The following is a 6,289-nucleotide window of genomic DNA, read 5'->3' on the forward strand; positions in this document are numbered from 1 at the left end:
CCGCGGAGGAAAACAATGCGACCGCCGGGAGGTCTGGGCCGGGCCCCAGCAGCCCCTCCCGCCTCCCGGTCGGACCCGCCTCCGGTCCGCCTCGAGTTCGCCGCAACTAATCGGGCTCTAGCAGGCTGGCTAGACCCCGCCTCCTCGACACATTTCCACCAATAGTCCTCCTCGGGGGCGGGGCGCCTGGAGCACCGCCCAGTGAGAGGCCAGGCCGGGAGCTGAGCTGGAGACCAAAGCCAAGCTCGAGCTGAAGAGACCCCGGGCTACTGCCGAGAGCCAGACAGAGGAGGGGTCACACGTCTTCCGCGGAGAGGCCCTGGAAAGAAAGAGCCGCTGGGAGGAGACCAGAAACCCAGGGACCTCGGCCGGGCTAGGCTGTCAGAGCTGGCGGGACCCTCCCTCCCCTCCTTTCCTCTACAATGGCTTTGGCTACCCTGCTCCCTGGGGAGTCTCCCGCCGCCAACTTTCTGTTCGTCTAATCTAGTTTTTTGTTTTGTTTTGACCTCAACCCTCTTATTTTTCCCCATGTGCCTCCTCTGGTTCCTCCTGACCCCCATAAGGGAAGCCTGCATGCACTCAAGGGCTTTAGGCCTGAGACAGGAAGAAGGTCTCCTAGTCCCCATCATCTCCTCCCCTCCCACCTCTACTGCCACAGCAGGACTAGCTTGGGCAACTAAGCCAGGACCTGAGGAGCCAGGATGCCAGAGTGGCTGGTAGTCAGGCTACTAGTTGATGGAAGAACACAGGTGAGTCAGGCTAAAGCCAAAAGAGAGATGTGGAGATCAAGACAAACTGAGTCAGGGAATCAGAGGAAAAGTGACCAGCTGTCCCAATTCCACATAGCCTCACTGTCCCCAAATACAGGGTTAGTTATGTCGCATCTTCCCTCAGAGAACCCTGGACATCCCTCCAAACAGCAAAACTGAAAACTGCTCCTTCCCCATCCCCACCTTCCATAAAGATCCTTTGATTCTAGCCCTGGCTGGGATGCTCTAACCAGAGCATCCTTCTGGTATGCCAAGGCTGTGGGTTCGATTTCCCATCGGGACACATACAAGAATCAACCAACGGCCCTAGCCAGTTTGGCTCTGTGGATAGAGCGGCGGCCTATGGACTAAAGGGACTCAAGGGTCCTAGGTTCAGGCCAAGAGCACATGACCGGGTTGTGGGCTCAATTCCCTCTTCCCCGGTAAGGGGTGTGCAGGAGGCAGCCGATCCATGATTCTCTCATCATTGATGTTTCTCTCTCTCTCTCTCTCTCCCTCTCTCTCTCTCTCCCCCTTCCTCTTTAAAATCAATTAAAAATATTATTAAAAAATAATCAACCAATGAATGCATAAATAAGTGGAGCATCGGCCTGACGTTTCTCTCTCTGTTTAAAATTAAGTAAATCAACAAACGACCCTTTAATTCTGGGACTGTCAGTAGGAAGGAAGAATAGGCTACTTCAGACAGCTCTGATTGGCTCCCACCTTGGTATTGCCTACTAAGATTCTCCCTTGCGTGGGGGCTGGGACACAAGACAAACGTTCACAAAATTACCAGGACAGTGGGTGGCCTGGGGGACATTGGCATTCTTGGGTAGTTTTATCTGAATGAGCACCTCTTTCCTCCATGCCCCCACATCCTCTTCCCTGGACTGAAGGAAAGGAGAGACGAGTTTGCTACATCTAGCCAGTCTTTACTGAACTAAGATCAGGATGCCCCCACTAACTGGGCTGAACCCCACCACAAAGAAGCAAGAGATATAAACATACATACACTCACACACCTCCATACACACAACACAGAAACAGAGACACGGATGGAAGGCCAGGTAAACCAGTGAGATAAACAGAATCAGAAATAATGGAACAATACATATACAAGGTTAACGGCTAAGGGTCTTGGGTCTAAGGCAATTCAGTGGCCAGGGGGGCTGTTTTAAAGCCTGGAAAGAGGTTTTTCGAGAAAGACACCTCAAAATATAGAGGTTGATCCCTAACTGGTTTGGCTCAGTGGATAGAGCGTCGGCCTGCGGATTGAAGGGTCCCAGGTTTGATTCCGGTCAAGGGCATGTACCTGAGTTGTGGGCACATCCCTAGTAGGGGTTGTGCAGGAGGCAGCTGATCAATGTTTCTAACTCTCTATATCCTATCCATCTCCCTTCCTCTCTGTAAAAAATCAAAATATATTTTTGAAAAAAAATATAGAGGTTGAAATCTCCCCAGATCCCAACACAGGGCTTAAGTACTCAAATATGTGCTCATTGAATAGATTAATGAATGGGGATCAAGGTGTAACTCAATTAAAGTTTTACAGCCCAACTAAAATTTCAATTCAATCCAATAAGTATGAAGTACTTATTTCAGGTACAATTCATCTTGGGATGTGGTCCTGGTCTTTAAGAAAATGACCATCTATTTCAGTGGTTCTCAACCTTCTGGCCCTTTAAATATAGTTCCTCATGTTGTGACCCAACCATAAAATTATTTTCGTTGCTACTTCATAACTGTAATGTTGCTACTGTTATGAATCGTAATGTAAATATCTGATATGCAGGATGGTCTTAGGCGACCACTGTGAAAGGGTCGTTCGACTGCCAAAGGGGTCGCGACCCACAGGTTGAGAACCGCTGATCTATTTGCATTAAAACAAGACTTACCACTCTGGTCAGCGGTGCTCAGTGGTTAAAGTGTCATTCTCAGGTTTGATTCCCAGTCAAGGGCATGTACCCCGGGTTACGGGTTATGGGCTCAATCCCCGGTGTGGAGTGAGCAGGAGGGAGCCAATCAATGATTCTCTCTCATTACTGATATTTCTATCTCTCTCTCCCTCTTCTTTCCTCTCTGAAATCAATAACAATATATTTTTTAAAAAGACTTACATGTACTAAATGATTAAAAAGCAATACCAAGTCTTTAAAAAACACCAAAAGTTACATTGAACATAATTCCTAAATGAAAGAAAAGATAATAATTTTTTTTTGTGATGACTACAGAGAAAGATGGTGGATACATCTTGGTAAAACCGCCATGGGAGTTGGCTTGGTGTGAAAGAAAATTAAAAATGTCCCAAAGAGGAACATAACTTAAGCAAAAGCTTTTATTTGGTGAGCATGGAGCCTGAAGCATGAGTAGCAAAAGGTCCTGTCTGACCGATATGTAAGATACTACTTAGAAGTAGAGGAAAAGGGAAGAGGGAGACAAATTATGGAAGGCTTGGTGTGCCAAGGTGAGAAGGTTAAAATAATTTGATAGGAATAAGATGTCATTTTAAGTTCTTGAATAACGGTGTTTGTTACTTGTCAAAATGCTTTATTGTAGCAAGAAGACAAGGAGACCTTCTAGCAAGAAGATAGGAAAGTTCAAGGATGAGGGGAGAGAGACGGTCAGACAAAGATGTTGCCATTGGGATGAAATGGATGAATCTGAGAGTTATTTCAAAGGAGAGTTACTAGTATTTCAAACTCCAAATGAGGCTGTCCCAACACCCTGGAGTCTTCTGGAGAAAATCACACAGTCCCACAGATTGACACCTTTAAAAAATTCAGACTCTCCCCAAGCTTGGAAAATCACTGCCTCCCAGGCCCTACAACTAGTTATTTCAAACAACTGACTCTTTTTAAAAAACATATATTCTTATTGATTTCAGAGAAGAAGGGAGAGGGGGAGAGAGAGGGAAACATCAATGATGAGAGAGAATCATTCATTAGCTGTTTCCTGCACACCCCTCACTGGGGATGGAGCCCACAACCTGGACATTGGCCCTTGACTGGAATCAAACTTGGGATCCTTCGGTCTGCAGGCCAACACTCTAGTCTATCCACTAAGCCAAACCCACTAGGGCTGGAGTAAATTCTAAGAGGCTTCTTAATGTACTTAATACTGTTCGATCCTCCTCCACATGGCCAAAATGCCACAATTTTCAATTGTCTGCTTTGTTTTCTTAGTCTTCCCTTGCTATGTTAATGTTCATTGTTATCAGTGTTGCTTTTGAAAGCTTCTCTTTACTCTCTTAATTTGCTATTTATTATATGCTGTGGTTTCAGAGATGATTACTAGAAATGGGTATAGATTAAGAGAAAATAAAGACTTCTGCATGAGTGAGGTAAATGAACATTATTTCATGTGACTGTTGTTATGTCTGGTCTTGGGTGTATATGTGTGTGTGTGGTTTGTTTTTGTTGTTGTTATTGTTAATCCTCACTTGAAGATATTTTTCCATTGATTCTTAGTGAGAGTGGAAGGGACGGGGAGGGACAGAGAGAGAGAAACATTCATATGAGAAAGACACATCAATTGGCATGCCTTGCACTGGGGATCAAGCCCACAACCCAGGCATGTGCCCTGACCAGGAATTGAACCAGGGATCTCCTGATTCATGGGTCAATGCTCAACCACTGAGCCATATCAGCTGGGCAGATCATATATTTCTTTAAATTAAAAAGGACTTTTAGCCCTCGCTGGTTTGGCTCAGTGGATAGAGTGTCGGCCTGCAGACCGAAAGGTCCCAGGTTCAATTCCAGTCAAGGGCACATGCCTGGGTTGTGGGCTCAGTCCAGTGTGCAGAAGGCAGACAATCAATGATTCCCTCTCATCATTGATGCTTCTATCTCTCTCTCTTCCTCTGCCTTCCTCTCTGAAATCAGTAAAAGTATATTTAAAAAAAATAAAAATAATAATAAAAAGGACTTTTACTATTCCTATGATTTGAGTAGTGCCATCTACTCTTGTCCCCAGAGTGTGGTGTGGTCAGTGAATTGATAGAGCAATCAGAGCAGAATGCTACCACATTCATTATGAGGTTGAAGTTATTACCTCATAACCTTGTAAAGCAATTATCAGGAAAAGCATAGGCTTGAGAGTCATACAAAGTCTCCAGTCTGCCATTTATTAGCCCTAATTTGGAGACAGGTTATTTAACCTCTTTAAGCCTCAGTCTTTTTCATTAGCAAGAAGGATATCTTGACATTTAACTCATAGAGGTATCGGAGGATTAAATGAGATATTTATATAACATCTAGCAAAGTTCAATCAATAAACGCTAGTTCCCGTTCTCTCCTCTCACTTCCCTCCTCTGAACTCTTAATCCATTCTCTTCCATCTGCCCTCACACCTTGCTCCAGATGCATTCCCTCTCCTTTGCATTTTTCTAAGCCTCCCTCTCTACTGCTCCCTCCTCTCCACCTATAAAGGTCCTCAACTCTCAGCTAAAAATAGTTCCTCTCTCAGTCCAGCTTCCATCCCCTTAAGCTACCTTTCCATTTCTCTTCATCCCTTTACCACCACACTCCTTAAAGGAGTTAACACTCCCCATCCACATTGTATCAAGGACCCTCAGCTCTGGACCCTGGGCTCAGAGAGGCGGAGTAAAAAAGAAGTCAAGCCGAAACCGGTTTGGCTCAGTGGATGGAGCGTCAGCCTGCGGACTGAAGGGTCCCAGGTTCGATTCGTGTCAAGGGCATGTACCTGGGTTGTGGGCACATCCCCAGTGGGAGATGTGCAGGAGGCAGCTGATCCATGTTTCTCTCTCATCGATGTTTCTGGCTCTCTGTCTCTCTCCCTTCCTCTCTGTAAAAAATCAATAAAATATATTTTTTAAAAAAAAGTCAAGACCCCAGCCACTGTCTCCAAGGAGGAAGACCAATGTTTTGGGAGTCAGTATGCTGATTGTCTTGACTTCTGAATTCAATTTATCCTTTAACTTTTCACAACCAGCTAACTTTCCGATCCTTCCCCTTCTGCATGATCCCCTTTCTGAGAAAATCACCAAATCCCAAGGTCTCTCATTAGTACTCATCCTGTGCTTAAGCAAGCTATACCATTGAACTTCTTTTCCAGCATACCCCTTTCTCAGCTAAAAGTTTATTGAAGCCTCTCACCCAATCCCACTGAGTTAATGATTTCACTTTCCTGATTGAAAACCTGTAATGCCTCTCTACTGCCTCTGGGGAAAGTCTGAAGTCTTGAGCAAGTGCTTTAAGACCTTCCATAATCTGGTCTTTTTCCCTCTTTACTTCTCTCTCAGAACCTAGGCTCCAGACATACAGAATCACGGCTTCCTGAGTATGCCTCATATTATCTTTACTGTATTCGCTGTATGACTTGTGCTTATCCCCATCATCTGGGAAGCACTTCTTCTTCATATCTGCCTATTAAATAGTACCCATCCTTCTAAGTCTGCTTCTTTCGCCCTATAAAAAATACCCTAAATTTCTCCCTACCCTCATAATTTCTTATTGATTTGAGAGAAAGGGAGAGAGAGAGATTTCTTGTTTCACTTATTTATGCATTCATTGATTGCT

At 44.9% G+C, this 6,289-nt stretch overlaps 1 protein-coding gene across 1 annotated transcript in view; it reads right to left on the reverse strand.

Annotated features, from left to right (window-relative positions):
- The window catches only part of SEMA6C (semaphorin 6C), a 25,969-nt gene that overhangs the window by 11,185 nt on the left and 8,495 nt on the right, over window positions 1–6,289 (reverse strand). The window lies entirely within an intron of this gene.

The sequence above is a fragment of the Myotis davidii genome, unplaced genomic scaffold (genome assembly GCF_000327345.1).
Source record: "Myotis davidii unplaced genomic scaffold, ASM32734v1 scaffold653, whole genome shotgun sequence".
In the NCBI taxonomy this organism is placed as follows: Eukaryota; Metazoa; Chordata; class Mammalia; order Chiroptera; family Vespertilionidae; genus Myotis; species Myotis davidii.